Source organism: Megachile rotundata, chromosome 11, assembly GCF_050947335.1.
Source record: "Megachile rotundata isolate GNS110a chromosome 11, iyMegRotu1, whole genome shotgun sequence".
In the NCBI taxonomy this organism is placed as follows: domain Eukaryota; kingdom Metazoa; phylum Arthropoda; class Insecta; order Hymenoptera; family Megachilidae; genus Megachile; species Megachile rotundata.
The window spans coordinates 7,083,579-7,101,296 of NC_134993.1; the positions used below are offsets into that span (position 1 = coordinate 7,083,579).

Consider the following 17,718-nt stretch of genomic DNA (forward strand, 5'->3'; position numbering starts at 1 on the left):
ACCTTATAAAAGAAAAGTTACTTTCCGTCAAATAAACATCGTTTACCATCACATGTAAGAAATACAAATTAATTGTAACTTTGTTATTAAATTTAATTTTACACACAAACATGTTAAAGAAATTAAGTTTGTAACAACTCTATATTAATTTAATAAACCAAGTGTTTCATTTCCCAAATGAAAAATCTATTTCGGTTGATCCAAGGTCTACTTTAATTGAAAAGTTGATCAAGAGCTTAAAATAGGTGTATCGTATTAAAAAATAAATATACGTTTGATTTATGTTAATATCATGTTCAAAATAAATTTATTTACAAGTATTATATTTAAGTATAATTCTTGTGAACTCAAAATCAAATGTGGTAATTACTAATTAATATAGGCCAATTCCAATATCTTATATCGGTGATCTTTATCCTACATCAGAAACTTAATGTTCCCAAAATCCACATCGAGTTTACAAGTCAACTTAACAACAAAGTAATTCGTCATTGTTGTAAGGATCGTCTGACGAATTGACGTGTTCCGATCTCTAATTTAAAATGTCTCTGAGCGCAAGACACGCAAGTTCGTTTCCTCTCGTATTCCAGGATTTCTATTCCAACGGCACGCTCAGATCCGTCTGAGGAACGTTTCACGTGCAGAAATGCAGCGAGCCGACAGTGATTTCATGAGAAGAGGATCCTGAGACCGCGTATTCGGCGTTGGTATTATAATCACAGGGTTTGCGATTACGCGGACGAGAGGGGATGAGGGGCAAAGAGAGAGAAAGGCGGCCCATCGAGAAGATCATTTTCGCAGCAATAATTAGGAGTCGCGCAGGTCGCACCGGTTGCACGATGAAAAATAACGAGGGAATAATTGCTGCGAAGAATTTTGGGTAATACGCGCTTCAACGTGAATCGGGATAACGAACAGGATGGAAAAAGAGAAAGAAAACAAACAGGTAAGAATAAAAGAGAAGAGGAATATCCACAATGGAAGGTTTGCGGAAGGGATGTCGGTGAACCGTGGTAAAGAGATGGCTCTTAGGAGTGTTAGTGATCGTGTCGCGGTGGTTTAAGGTGATGAAGAAGATCGTGGGTACAGGAGGAAAAAGTTAATTAAGTAATAAAAAGTCACCAGCTGGGCTTTTCCTCGAGACTGTTCGAGACCGGGCTGAAATTAAAATAAACATCCTTAAATGAGTCGCTGCGACAGTATCCACCCCGCTTAACTAGAGCCGCTAATTAATTCCAAGCCTGTGAAACCGAGAGGAACAAAAAGCAGGGTTGGGGCGTCTCTGGATTCTGTTCTGGTGTCGGAAGAGAAGCGGAATGGGGTGAAGTCAGAGAGAGGGTGAAGAAATGGTGTATTAAACACCGCGAAACCAGCCACCATCTGACTCTTTAATTAGCCACCCCTAAAGTACCGCCACCGGCAGTGTCGAGGGTCGGTGTCGAGCAACAGGTGAGATGCAAAGCAAGGGTTATTCTTGGCTTTAAAGCTTGAAACGACCATGGAGGGTAAGTGGGCAGTCCTGTGTCGTGAATGCAGCTATCCCTACGCTTGCTTTTTCAGATATCACAAAGAGATCGCACCGATAAGCCCCAAGGTTAAGTACGATACTTCATCTGCGAAATGCTATTTACCTCTATAAGTAAATTTAGCGCATACACACTTCTTCTTTATTTTTATACTTAGATATTATTGCATAACAAAATTATGCATGTTACATTTTATGTTTTATATTATTGAAATTATTAAAATACTTTCGTAGAAATGTACATTAACTTCTGTCGAAATAAAGAACAATTATATAAATTATGTTTCGTTCCTTATATACTCATTATTGTATTTTATTTCTGATCTAAAAATACCTGTTCATCGAACATACACAGACCTAGTGTTAATTTCACATGATTCATATTCTTATATTTGTTTAATTTTATACGTTAAGTATGTGTTGCATAGTTGCAAACCTAAGTGTAGCCTTTAACACCTAAACTATCAAACCAGTCAAAGTCAGAATTTTTAAAGAAACTTTTGTTTTTCCTCATAAAAATAAATAAGTTATATATAATTTTATATGGCACTCTTCATTTTTGTACTTTTTTTACTTTCAGTTTAAAATTAAAAGTGAATTATACATAGGGTTAGTGTTAAACATTAAACAATAAATTTTATAACGTTGGAATAGGAATTCAACAATTTCATTGAGTTCAAAATTTTATCTCAAGCAAGTAAAAATTTAACAAAGAGTTTTTTTAAGAAAAAGTATACAAAAGTAATTATCTTTTACAATTAACACAATATGTACTGTAAATAATTTATTACAATTAATAAATAAATATGAGATGTAGGAAATAGTAATTAATTTTGTAAATAAATTTATTTAGTATATAAATTAATATGAATATTGATAATAAGAATCATTTCATCAAAACAATTTTACATTGTTTAATAATTGGGTGATTAAATTCAATAATATTTTCTGTACAAATTGAATTTTAAATTTATTACATTTGTTTCTATATCTGAGTTATACAGTATTTTAATAGTAATTATCCATAATTATAAAACATTCAATGAACTCCACACTGTATAATAAAAAATGAATTTTCTTACTGAAAAGATGGATGGAAGATAATTTTATAAAATTAAATATAACTGTCATATTTTATAAAGTTTTTTGTAAATATTATATTTTATAAGTATTTATTCCAAATTACATAAATATACATTTAGTATTAATTTTATAATTTAATCTGGGCAGTACAAATTATATTAAAATACATTAAATTCTATGTAGAGTAAATATTGACAGAAAAGAATGTTCACAAAGAATTTCTTTGTTCATAATTATAAAGGGGCGATCACAGCCATTTAACGATTCAAATACAATAAACTACTTGTCGCGTGAAAAGGGGTTAAAGCATCATCGAGAAAGTGTCGACGCTAATTAAAACCTGTTGAACGCGGTTCGTGAAGCTGTAAAAGGAGCGTGTTGGGGTTGGATATTGTAAGGGGCAAGGGTTATGAGGCGATGAATATTCCAAGATTGAATCTACTTTGCGAAAGGGTTCAGGGTTAATGAAAAGTACATTATGACTGACGAACGTAGCCAGAAACGACGCCAGAGAAGGTAGTGGGGTGACAGCCGACGAAAGACTGATATCGGTGGGGGTTAAATGCGATAATTTGCGTGGGAGGGTGAACGTGGTCGGAGACGATAAACCCTCTGCCATTTAATTACGCTTAAAACATGCATTAAATATTGTCGGAGGGTGGAAGAGCTGGAAGGGTTGAACCCTTAGGCTCGTTAAATGAGCAGAGATTTTCCCTCCTCGACATTCATCCCTTCCTTGATTTAACAGACAGTTACGGATTTGTAAATCTGCGAAACACGACTCTTTTCGCGACTCATTTTGTCTCGTTTTAACGGGTGTTAAATTTCCAAATTAATTTTGTTATATCGATTTTCTTAATGAATTCAATTTTATCGCAAAAATATTATTACTATATGTAATATTATATGAAAATTATTGAGAACGTGATATAACAAATTTACTACGTATAACGACATAATAAATTATGTAATGACATAAGCTATAATGGTACGTATTTGGTATACAATACTGTGTAAATAGTAAAATAAATATTCAAATAATACAATACAGTAAATAGATTAATTGGAACTGTAATGTGTAGTGAAGTAATATTAAATAAAAATGAACAAACTATTTGTTAAAATTTGAAATATTTTCTGTGATGTCAAGGTGATTACATTTACATTGATTAAGTTTTTAAAAGGCCAATCAATTTCTTTAGCACTATATTGTAACGAATGAAATAAAATTTAACGATCTACAATACATTTTAAGATTAGATCAAATATACGGAATAATTGTATAATATATTAATGATTTTATTTATGGTTAATATTCTGTCAAATTTTGTAACGTAACCTGTCTAACATAACCTAAAATACTGATACTCGAACATAATTTTCCAATCGAACATAAACTACAAAAAATAACGATTTTCTAATACAATATATTTTTCAATGTAGCATGTTCTAAAATAATTTTCTAATATAATCTACCTACCAAAGTCACCTAAATTAAGGTTTTATCAATTAATAAGAATATGTAATCAAATCAGAGTAATAAAACTTGAAGAGAATTAGCCTAAACATCCCGAGTGTAACGACACAGTCCCCAGTATCTCCATATAAATAATCACATTAACGCACTTTACAAAATAAGTTAAATAAGTATCACTTTCAACTACAACCATAAATCCATTAGCTGATTCGTTTCGTTCAAGAACAATAAAACGCGATAAAATTCCCCAGCTCGTAACTGGTAATGTAATTAACATTAGAGGGTTGAAGTACGTAAATTATCAACCCCTAAAGTTTCAATCAGTTTGTCGAACTGCAATAAAGTTTGATAATATTCGTAAATGATGTTTGAAATTCAAAGAACGAAGGCACTTTACGGGACCCTAACGAAGCCACCTGCTTGGCAGCTTCCAACCCTGTTAATTTTAATCGTGAGAGACGCTTTCACGTGAATTAGAAGGGTGGCAAGAAGGGGGCTAGTGGACGGTTCTACGACTGCAGCAGGCCGCTCGTAAAAGACCTTCGTATCGAAAGTGTCGTCGCGTCGGTGGATTCGCTTGAGAACTCCGAGCACGATCAAATGAATCAACAGAGACAATTAATAGCCTGGCGAGAACGCCTTGGAAAAGCGTCCGAGCAGCGCCACCCCCGTCGGCGAACGTGGGGACAACAAATCTATCTATCTGCTCGTTGAACACACTACTGCGGGAAATGGCGCGACAAGGATATCACTGACAATTCCTCGATGGCATTTATGTTTTCCATTTCATTGAAATTGAAACGTTGAATTTTCTACAACTTTCGGTCGAAGTTATTGGACATTTATCTAGTTCGTTTTATTCTTGTATCAATCATGTGTATTTATTTTTTTACGTGTACACCTGTAAAGTAATATGAATTCAGGGATTAAATATTTTTGTATTTTAATCTTGAATCGAAGCAATTTATACTGAATAAGTTAAAGTAACTTTTAATAATAAAGTATATTATAAATTAAATTTATGCATTCAAGCACTCTTTAATTTTTTTACCATTTTAAACTTAACACGCTTACTTTTTAACTGATTAAAATATTTTTTGTAGAATAAATTGGTATGTTTCAAATGAATTTATGGTTGAACAAAGATGTAGTTATATATAATTAATTTTAATTCGAAATTATTTCGAGAATTGTAGAATAAAGTTAAACTACATTCCCAGTAGAAACTGGTTCGATATCTTATTCCCTTTAATTTCATAGCCTTCCGTAAAACTACTAGCATAAGTATATTCTTTTTAGTAATTTCGTACAAATTTGTGGTAAATAATGTGTTTGCTGGAATAATAATAATAATACAAAGATATCAGTGAAAATTCTTCGATATGTATTGTAAATTCAGAAATTGTCAAATTAAAAGATTACAAGTGTTCAAATTACAAAATTCTCAAGTTCATAAATTTCCAAAACTTTAAATTCATGAGTTATCAAATTATAAAATTTTCAAATTCATGAATTTTTAAATGATTCAAATGTTCAATTCTAAGGTTTATAAACTTTAAATGAATATTTTAATATTTAAATATCATTAAATTGTCAGGTCCAGTAATTCAGAAAATGGGAAATTTTTAAATTGGAATTTAAAAATTTTGAAATTTAAGCTTCTAAAAATTTAAGAATTTGAGGATATGGAAATTTAAAATTTGGAAAAAATTCAGAATTTGTAAATTTAAATTTGAAAGTTTGGAAATTTGGAATTTCAAGAAATTTAAGAAATTTAAGAGATTTAACAATTTCAGGTTTCGGAAACGCGATTTCAAAATTTAAGTATTTGGAAAATTTAGGATGTTGAATATCTTTTAATTTAGAAATTTGCGTATTTGAAAATATAGTAGTTTGGAAATTTTTGAACTTGAAAATTTAGAAATTAAAAAATTTGTACGTTTAAATATTTAATTTTCCAGTATGAAAGTAATCGATAACTTACAATATGGTATTCTTATTAATCACCTAATTTGCATGTTTATAAATGTATAGCTGTATATTATAAAAGATAGCATATTGCACTAATCCCGTTCAAAGTTTTCCCGAAAGAAATAATACAGTGGTATCCCTATAATACTATCCTGAAAATGTTGTTATTGGCAATTAAATGCGTAACGCTTTTCCATATTTTGCTTTAAAATCGCTCTATGTCTACTACAAAATAATTGAAATGTTGCCATAAGTATGGTGATAGATTATTAATTCAAATGATCCTTGCATCCATTGATAATTATATTGAAAATTACTGTTTATAATTTTCATTCAAAATGTGAAGGTTGCGAATGTATTTGAAACCCTACTGTCAGGAGTATAAAAACGTTTATCCCTCACAAATTAATTTTAAGTACTGTTTTAATTTTCACGAACGCAAAAGCACATACAACTTGAATGCGTTGAAATTATATAGCAGATCGAAATATAGATTAGTAAAAATGATCTTACTCGCTTTGCACTGTTTCGTTGCTCGTGGCCTGGCTCTGGCTTCGCGACATTCTGTAACAGAAATAATTAATAATTAACCTTCAATTGCACTTAATGGTAATTTTTGTTAAAATACTATATGAGATAGTTTAATTAAATCAACTTTTGATTATTAAAGAAAATTCAGTGGTCTAGTGATTCAAGACGCAATTAAGATAATTGCAATTTCTTACAATTATAGCTAAATACGTTTACACGAAAGGGTAGAATGTTTAAGATAAAATAATTAGAGTCTACATTTGTAAAAGAAAAAGTTTCAAATTAATTAAAATTGTTCATGTGGAAATAGAAGTGAAATTAGATTTCATATCTTATTGTTAGTCATTAATTATTACCATCCCAAATAATGTATCAATTTAATTATTTTCATCATTCAAAAATATCAAGATGATAATATTTTGTGGAATAAAAATGTTTTCGTCATTGTTTCAACTCTTTCATGTTTCTAATTCTTTTTTTATATTCAACATTCAAATTTACTGAAATCAACTATGAAATATTCTAAAACAACTTACAAAGATTATCCATCATTTTTTTCAAGTTAAAAGGTGTAACTTCTTTGCAAGAAACATTCTTAGTAGCTGAGATCCTAAACGTCCCAATGCCAGATATGTTACTCTCATAAAGTGCGATCGTTAAGCGTTAGATGTTAAAAATAAGCAGAAGTATTATAATTAAGAGTATTCCTATTCAAGGGAGTTTGAGCACCAAGACGTTTACGTTATTTCAACACATGACTTTCTTATCATATCCATGTATATCTAATTTGACTGTTTCATCGATAAATCGAATCAAATATAGTGTCATGAGTAATATTTCGACAGGAAGAATTGATTCCGGTGAGAAAGGGTCGTTTGAAATAGTAGCGATAGACACGGAAACACGAAGGCTTAAATTTGTACTGGAAAGGGGATGGGGGTCAGATTAGAGGTTTCCAAATCAAGACAATTGAGTGCGCACGACGTAACCACTAATAACTCATTTCCGGCGTTTAAAAATGATACGCGCATCCCACCTTATGAATACGGCTATGTATCTCGTTACCACGCTCATCAACGAGATAATATCATCGATATTATTACACCCGTTATTTTTCCTTTGAGCAAAGGAAGTACTTTCAATGGAAGCATTCAATCATCATTTAGATATTACGAATGCATCCTATGAATTAAATAGACGATGCTCGAATTGATCTTGTTTAATTTTAAGTTTCAAGGATCTCTTAATTTATTATTCATACTCTTAGATCTGACACGTGTACGGTTTTCAATAGACCATTTATATAATTATTTTTATTCTCTCTTTAACATTAATACTTTTTGATTAAGGGAAAGTAACCCTTTGCACTCGAAGGTATACTGTTTGCAAACAGCGACTTTAAAACTTACTAGTTAAAAAGTTAAATAAATTATTTTGAGGTTATTATTTCTCTACTAATAATTTCTATTATTGTCTGCATCACTGTGTTTATACATCACACGTGTAATATAATAGAATTTATATTATAAAATAAAAAAATGCTTATTTCCTATTAAACAGATTTAAAAAAAAAATAATATTGCAAATCCATAATATTTTGAGAAAGTACAATAATGTAATTATAACAGCGGAAAAATATTGTCGACTGATCATAATGAATCACAAATTTTAATTTCATTAGAATTTCATTAAATTTCATTACATTAATTTATAAATGATAATAATTTATAGTATTTATAACGGACTACAACGAATGATTGAATGTAAATATAAAATACAATAAACGTAACATACATTACTCGATATAATAAAAATAAGCAAGATTTTCAAGAAATTAAAACAATTTAAATAAATATAAAACAACTGTAAAATTATAGAAAATTTCGAGTGGTATATACTTTTATCAGAAGGTACAAAACCGTAAGAAAAACATTATGTGTGGTCCCAATGGGAAAGAAATGTGGCCGAACACGTGTACGTTCGATTTTCTTCTCGGACGGTCTGTGTATTTTATATGTAGCACCGATTCGACCTCATCGTCGAACTTGAAGACACAGCCTTGACCTACCTTCTTTCTCAGCAGGGAAAAGGAAAAGTTAGAGATATATCTGGACTCTAAAGCCAGAGTATTAGATCCACATTCGCGAATTCAAGTTTTACGGTTATCGTGTTAAATATTTTTCTTTGTACAATTATTAAAATTGTTTGATGTATTAGTTCACGTTCTAAATCGCTTTTAAACTAAAAGTTCGAATATATTTTTCTATTTTAAACTAAATAAATTTGTACTATTTAACAATAAAAAATGCTATGTAATTAAACAATGCTATAAATTAAAGTACTCTTCAATTAGTTCTCTGATTTAAACTACAGAGATTGAAGTATTTCTTGTACAGTAAAGTGCACCAAATGGAATTATAAAAATAGATGCAATTGTTTATAATCAATTTGAACTTGAAATTGCTTCGAGTAGCATAGAATAAAATTAAACTAAACTTCTGTAAAAGCTGACTTGGTATTTCATTTCCTTTCATTTCCAAACTTGCTTAATTGTTTAAATATAAATACTTAATTTCTTTCAATAATTTTGTACAAATATCTATAAAATAACATATTATAAAAAAGGTAATATAGTAACTTATCCTAATTAAAAATAAAAATACTAATGTGAATCTCAATTAAAATTAATAAGGGTAATATAAATAAATTAAAAAAAATAATAAGCCATAATAATTAAAAATCATAATTTATATGAAACATAAATTATATATTGATCATAATTTATCACAATTATATGTGAAATTATATGTTCATCATAGTTTATATGTTGATGACAAGGAAATTTGAACAAAAGAGCTGTTGGTGTTAAGAAACGAAATAATTGGTAGGAATAAACGGCATCGCGGCGTCGAATAGCCTAAGTAATCATTCACTCAGTTTTATCGCGTATAGGATTATTTTCACAGCTCCAACAGAACGACAGGTCGTTTAGACGTTCCTGACGAAGTCGATGACCATTCCTATCCTGCGGGCCGAGTCCTTCTGCCGGTCCACGACCATTCGTTCTCTCCTGCTCCTCTCGGAGGAACGATCGGTCTGTCGAGGCGCGATGTCGACGACGAGCGCGGAGAGGGGAAAAATAAAGATGAAGCCTGAAGAATTAATTAGGACTGGGTAATCAAGAAGATACCGCATGGGACTCTAAAGGTGGAAACGGGTGGCGAACGACGGAACAAGAGAAGGCGGGAGGGGCTGGTCGAGAACAAGCACGGCGAAAAAGGTGCGAAGGAAGAGGCCACGTATAAATATTCACTCCTGTTCAACACTGTTCGAACGACTCGTTTATCCCTGGATTGAGCAGGTCCACGAGAGTCTGCTCTCTCTCCAGCCTTGCACCTTCTACTTGGATTCGAGCTGGAAATTCGAAATGCCTCGTCCAGCATTTTATTTTGTCTTCTTCTTTCTCGCCTGCTTCTTCTGCTTCGCCCTGGACCCCCACCCCCGCCCCATCCTCTTTCACCAAACGCTCCTCTTCCTCTTGTCCGGTCCATTCTCCTCGTTCTACGGACGCGGCCGTTTCGCTCAGGCTATACGGGCCCCGATCTTCGGGTCGTGAGTAACGGCTATTCCAAGAAGTTGTTTCAGATAGAGGGCTAATTTGTTCGCGTGCTCTTCCCGTGCCCCTCGCCCCCAACACCCAACAAACATACGGGACTGAGGTGTTCGACGCGCGCACCCGGGGAGACCCCTTAACGCGACGTGTTATTTCCATTTTATTTTATCGACGTGCTAACGATTTTTCTTTCGACCTGTGCGCGCCCAACTTCGTTCCGGTTTGCTTCGTTTCACTGTCACGACGTCCTCTTACGATCGGTAATGGTTCCTCGCGATGGCTACAATTGTACGCTGTCGCACAGCCTTTATAATTTCACACCGCGATCGCTTGCTCGTTTCTGCCTTGTTTCTTCATTTCGAGATACTAGAAAATTCAATATCGCATACCTACGAAGTAACTAATTGTTTATTAGCGATTCATTTTATATTCGTAGAATTTTTATTCTTATTGTGGACTCTGAGTCGTTCATGGCACCAGGTAAATGTTCCAGTGCTCAGAGGATCGAGGATGCAGTTTAGATAGTTGCAAACAATGTAAAGTTGTAACTAAATTCTTAAAAAGTAAAATTTCTACTTTCAGATGAAATAATAAGAATTTATATTTGTGAAAATTTTAAATTATTCCAGTTAACTGTGGCAATCTTTTTGCAAAGCGCGCATCAGCGTGTATCGCGATAATTAAGCGATGACGAGTTAGCTCTCAAGAATTTATGAATCCATCTCAAATCACTTACACTTTTTATTTTTTTATTTCATTTCGTGTTGGCTTCTAAACATTTTAAACATATTACAATTTACGAATATAATTTAGTTTTCGCCAAAATTGCAATTTAAATATAAAAATTGTAACATAATTTTACGCATGTCGGACATAGTCGTCGTGACACAAAATTCTGCCACATCTTCATGACGGATATTGTCGTCAAGCACACTTAACTGGTTAATTACAATCGCAAAATTCGGTTATCTAATTAAACAATAATTATGGCATGTCCCAATGTATTCATTTGTTTTCATATTTTATTAAAAGGTATCAAGATATTAATATTTTTATAATTATTTTGATAATTTGCTGCGACAATGAAATAATTAAAGAATGGAAATTTTAGATAGTACGGGTTTGAATCATTGTGGCTTAGAGCATTATTGAACAAGATGTAGACATTATACAAAAACAAGACACTTTCACGTGTTCATTTGTAACAACTCACTTTCAGATCTACATCAGTAAAAAGTACAAGAACCATTGTTTTTATATTAGCAATTGAAAAACTGCACATTTAAATCTGTTTTATATTGAGATATAATACTGTACGCGAGTATAAGTAATTCAGAAAACAAAAGGACAGAATAAAAAACCTTTTAGTTATTTGTATAAGTATTAAAAATGATTTTTACCATTTTTACTGTTTCTTATTGATTTGAAAACGAAAACAAAGTAAACTTCGGTATATTCCTTTTAAATAAGTATCATTATAGGAAGAGGAGCATTTTATCATTTAATTCATATTTTAGGAGCTAAAATTCAGCTTGAAGTATTTGAAATAATAAAAATTTCAAATTTTCGAAATTTGTAAAAAATTTTTAAAATTTCTAAAACTTCTAAAACTTCTAAAATTTCTAAAATTTCAAAATTTCGACAAATCTTTAGATTCATAAATTTCTTTAAATTCGTAAATTCCATGATTTTCTTACGTTTCACAATTCTAAATTCCCAAATTCTCAGATTTACAAATTTTATATGTCCAAATCTCTACGTTTTCAAATTTCTAAATTTTCAGATTCTGGAATTCCTAAATTCGCAAACATTTAAATCCTTAAATTCTCAAATCCGTACATTTTCAAATTAAGAAATTCTCAAATCCAGAAATTTTCAAATCCACAAATTGTCAAATTCTCCAATTTCCAAAACTTGACATTTTCAAATCCTCTAACTCCCAAATACATAAATATGCAAATCCCCAAATTTGCAAATACTTACATACGCAAATTCAAAGTTTCGATTTTTAAAATTTGAAGATAAGTAACTTCAATGTTTTCTAAACTTCAGAGTCTGTAAATATACCAACTTAAAGTTTGCAGATAAAAATTTTGATACATGGAATATGTCTAAATATCAAAATTTGTATTTCCTTAAATCTGTAAAATGAGATGACTGTTTTTTTCCTACGGTCATCATTTTCCCCAGTAAATCCAGCGTTCGCGTACACATAATTAGTAGAGAAACCAGCGAGTATGATCTCGGGCGCAGGAAGTGAAAAATAAGAATGGAACGGTGCGCTTTTCAGGCAGTAAATCCGCGCGAAATAGGTCGCGTTAAAACCACGCGTATGATCGTAAAAAGGAAATATAAATTGCGAAGCACGACGAAGGTGCGTGAGGCACTATACCTGGGCCCCGAGTGAAGGAAAGGTCCACAGAGAAGTAGATGAGAATTTCCTGGTTCGGTGACAGGGAAAAATGCGGAAGGCGCGAGCGACACGAGTGTTTTCGGCCGCTTCTCAACGAATACCTTCAAGATATTCGCGAAACTACGTCCGGAATGTCCAACTCTCGTGTCTACCTCGGCCTTGCTACGCGTATATTATAACGGCATATCTGCTGTCGGGCTGGAATACGGGGATGCCGGGGGTTGATAACGGCGGCAGAGGGCTTGGATAACAGAAGGAAGGGGTGGTATCGCATGAGTTATTAAGATTCAGGCGCGCATGCTCGCGGTTCTTTCATCGATTCATAAGAATATCCTCTGCTCCGCTAGCCACCCATCTACTCCCTCTCCTCTCCCCTTTCTTCTCAACCTCTTTCTTTCGACTTCAGGGACGTATCTATCGCCTGCATTATTTACATCGATTTCATGTTCCTTCTTATCAAAATAAAATTCACTCTCAAAACATTCGTTCGTAATCATTTTGTAGTTCATTATACATTTTTCAAATTTTAATTTCAACGATTGGGTAATTCAGAAAGTTAAATTTCTTCTAATATAAGTTGATCTTGTTTACAAGGAATGCAAGTATGATATATTTTATTTTTAGTAATATGGCAACTATAAATATTTTACGCCTTCTCTTTCATTCGACTTTATGGATGCATCTATCGCCTGCATTATTTACATCGATTTGGTGTTGCTTATAAACAATTCCGATTTGGTCATTGATCCTAGATTTACGGGCCACTGATATCTAACTTGAAAGTAAATTAAAAAAATAAATAAATAATAATACATAAAATAAATAACGATAATACGTAAACTAACTTATACTATAATTCTTTATTCCGATGAAGGTTAACATCTTCATAATAGCTAAGTATTCTTTACAATTGAGAATAAAAAATCTGAGATTCGTATTTTCTACGAAAATCTAGTGTCAACAAACAGTTCATCCTTAAGAGATACTGATAGATCCATCTGTAAAATGGTTAGGTTAGAAATTGTTAGATTTTATGATTTTAATTATAAAATCATTTTATAATCCATCATAGACTTCCTGCATTTTAATTTCTACGTTCTAACTGGGTAACTCATCTGGAAGTTATTTTTCTTACACCTCTGTATGCATAAATAGATCTCATTCATGAGAAATGTAAATACAATCCATTTTCTTTCTAATAAACACCAGAATATAAATATTGAAAGATTTTTTTGAAAATGTAAATACCATATGTATTGACAACTGAGTAATTGAACATCGAGTTAATTTATCATGCTTCAAAGAGGAATTTAAAATTTAAAAGAGATTTGCAAGATAAACTTGCACGGTTTGAATTATAAGTACAAACCGATTTCTTCTAATGCAAGTACATAATTCTGACTGGTGCTATTCAATTAGATGAAGGAAGGAAATCAATACTTTTACATAATACATACAATAGTGTATGTTTGATGCATGTCTCCAACTGTTTACGACGTTTTAAATTCTGCGTACGAAGCAGAATTAGAAGTAAAAGCTGATATATAAAAAAGAATTAACGACAGAAAACATATGGTTCATAAATAAATTATGGCTCATGCTTGCATGTGTAAACATGCCTAGATACACTAGAATAATTTAATCCAATTACGGATTCAAAGTACAAGTTAGATTCTTGACCCATCTATTACCACCAGTTATTAATTTACATCTTATAACACTGTATAAATAGGCAGGCACTATCGAAAACACGCCATCCCAAGAAAAACACACCATATTTATAGCTGGTTACGAGTCACGCCAAATCTGTCGTTCGTTAAAAATAAGAGCAAATTAAAAATATGAGAAAAAATAATAATAAAAATCGGAACAGAGGCCAGTCCATTTTTGCATAGATGTCCTCGATTGATACCATATTTCGCTACACGCGATACCGGCCAGCGGTATTAGCGCTATTCCAGGTTAAAATAGGTGTCGGTCCACCGATGACATAGAACCTTTCTCCTTAAAATAAGTTCGCAATCCGAAACTCGAGTACAAATAATGAATAACGCTACATCTGTCTATGGATATTTCAATGGTCTATGCATGAAAGTTATCAGATTAGAAGCGCCAAAGATGTGTTTGCGAGTGTGCAGCGTGTTGTTTCGCGGCAAATGGGTTGAACGATCGATCGCGATGAACAGGAGAGGAATCGACGACGGGTTTATCCGTGTAAACGATAATGAGCGTGGACGGTAGTTTCAGACAGAGGTTACGCCTTCCTGAGAAACCGGTATGCGTTACAGGGGCTTGCTCTCTTCGTCTCTTTCGTTTACGTCATGTGGGCGTGCGGGAAAAAATTCTAAGTGCATGACCTTTTTCTCGAAACTTTTGTAAAAATGGGTTTAGATTAATGGTCCATGGCAAAACTCGCGAGAAATGCTAGTGTACAGTTTTTGGACGATTTCCTTGAATATGTGAGCTTGGTAATTTAACTCAACAAAAAACAATCAATTCTTTTTTATACATAACGACGTCCACAATCGTATTAAAGAATAATGACGTCCACACTTGTATGTGGAGTCCGCTTTTTAAGATTTGATTTGTTACGTGTTTTAGTTTTGATATGCACAAACTTTAAAAATATAAGAAATTTTTTTTGAACTGATTTGCCTTTAGGATTACCGAATATTAACGACTCAAATATAGAAGACTAATAGTTTGCTGTTTGTTTTTCTTGTCAAATGTGCGGACTGACAATATTGTGATAAGAAATGTGATCTTATTCATAAATTTGTACAAAACACAATTTAAAATATGAATATTAAAATATTAACACGCAACTGGTTAGTTCTTACTGTTAAGTGTTTTTTATTTTCGGGAGCATAGTCAAAAGAATTTTTATGTATACACTTTCTTTAAAAGGTTTCCAGACTCTCAGTGTTACGTGTTAGGTTAGAATACTACCAACCTTACATTTTTGAAGAGGTTAAAAGCTACGATACCGAAACATTTTCTATATTGCCGAAAATGAAATATGCAGGACCGTGACTCATTATATTATTTCGAAATTTTAGAAATTATTTAAAATAATTTATTTAACTTTTACCATATATTGTCTGTTAGAATGACGAGAAATTAAGATAAAATTAAATACTAATATTAAATACTAATATTAATACTTCGATATGTCCTATTATGATGGATATTAAAGGAATAATTTTATTCTCAAAAAAATTAGTAAATTTTTATTGACGAAATTCAACACTGTCTACTGAGTAAACTCTCCACTAGCTATTTATCAAAATTATTTTTAATATAAACCATTATTACATATAATTTTTTTAAGTACATAGTTTGTTTGCAAACTATGAAACACGTTATAAATAAAATTGGAAACTTATTAATAATTAAATTTGAAAGTTGGTAATTAATTTTACAATCTAAAAGGTTTGTTTATAAACTATAAATAAAACTTGAAAGTTTATGATTAGATCAGCAAGATCATTTGCACCGAAGTAGATGACACATCACTAAACAAATTTATATTTCATTATAAATTTGTAAAATTATGCAATGTATGTTCTTTATATATTTTTTACATATTTGTATATATCCATATTAATAAAATAAAAATGACACTCAGAATGCGCAAAATTCATATATGTTAATATTTTAAACCATTTTATATGTTTGAGGATTCTAAAATTAAATTACTGTTTAGAATAGCAGAATGGAAATTTCAGCGATAATAGTTCTCGAATTTACCCGATACAGAGAAATCGGAGCAAGAACTGTGTTACATCGAGAAAGGGAGCAACACAGACGTTTTCAAGATTTTTTTCAAGAGTATACGGCACTGGCGACGTAAAAGAAGACACACATGTACGCTTATAACGCGGAAAAAGTGTGCGCGCATTTACAGGGTTGCCGGAAAAAGAGAAGACGGTAGACGAGGGTGAAGGTGGAGTCAGGCGTGAGGTGAACCTAAGGAGGAGTTGGTGGAGATTGCAAGAGAGGGGGTGATCTATGCGTTTAATTAACCATAGAGACGCTCCTACCAACTCTTAGCCGTTTTTAGTTCGAGCTTGGTCGACGGGGGTTGCAGAGGGACAGGGTAGCGTAAGAATAAAAGAGCGAAAATGGAAGAAACCCAAAAAGGAAAAGGAGTAACAGAGAGAAAGGATTTAGCTATCGCTGGCGAAATTAACCCCAGGGAAAAACTTATAATGTGTCTTCCCGGAAAAGCAGCTCGAATGCTGTGCTCGAGCTGGGACACGATCCCTGCGCTGCTGCTTCGAGTGTATTCGCCATGGATAATTGATTTGAGACATAATCAATTAACGGGAACGACAGAAACCATTTACGGATCCCGATGAGTAACGTTTCACTATTTCCTACAAATGATATTACCTTCCACAGCTGGAAATTATGGATATTTCTTACGAATAATTTTTAACTTTTATCTACTAATTTCAACTTCGTAGTCACATTAATCGTACAATTAAAAGATGGAGCTATTTAAATATAAACTTTATCATAAGGAGATATAATTTGGAATTAATTGTAAGAAATTCCAAGTATTTCAGATTTGTCAAATTCTTGTGTTCATTTCAATCACAAAAATTTCACTAAGTAGATGTTGTTGTCAAATTTAATTTCTGATATAGTATCGAATCTGTAAGCATTCTTCAAAACCCGAGTGCTCATAAGTACCCACTCTCATTATCCGTTCAAAGTCAAAGCTATTTCAAACATGATTTCAAAAGCTATTTCAAACATGTATTTCAAACATGATTCATTACAAATCGTACTTCGCTTATGAATGCTCGCAGTCAATGATTCTATTACAAAATAACCTTATTTAGGTTACAATAGTAAGATAATGTGTTCTCAGATTTGGGAAGACTTGTTGAAAAATCTCGAGTCATCTACTCTGGTTATACTCTTGGGTGTATAAAGACGAGGACACGTTATGAAGAGGAGGACACCTGCCGGTGCCAAAACACGACTTAATTCTGCTATAGCCAGTCGACAATTGTTTACACATGTTCATTGTTTACGAGTAGCCGAGTGTGTCGAGCGATGTGCACGTAAACTAACCCAGTACCTGTGTTTTCGGA

At 32.4% G+C, this 17,718-nt stretch overlaps 1 protein-coding gene across 1 annotated transcript in view; it reads right to left on the reverse strand.

Moving 5' to 3' along the window:
• Positions 1–17,718, reverse strand: part of zfh2 (Zn finger homeodomain 2) — a 207,837-nt gene that overhangs the window by 132,839 nt on the left and 57,280 nt on the right. The window contains exon 3 of the mRNA XM_076537570.1: positions 6,570–6,620. The gene's annotated coding sequence lies outside the window, so the exon portion shown is untranslated. The remainder of the gene's footprint in view (positions 1–6,569; positions 6,621–17,718) is intronic.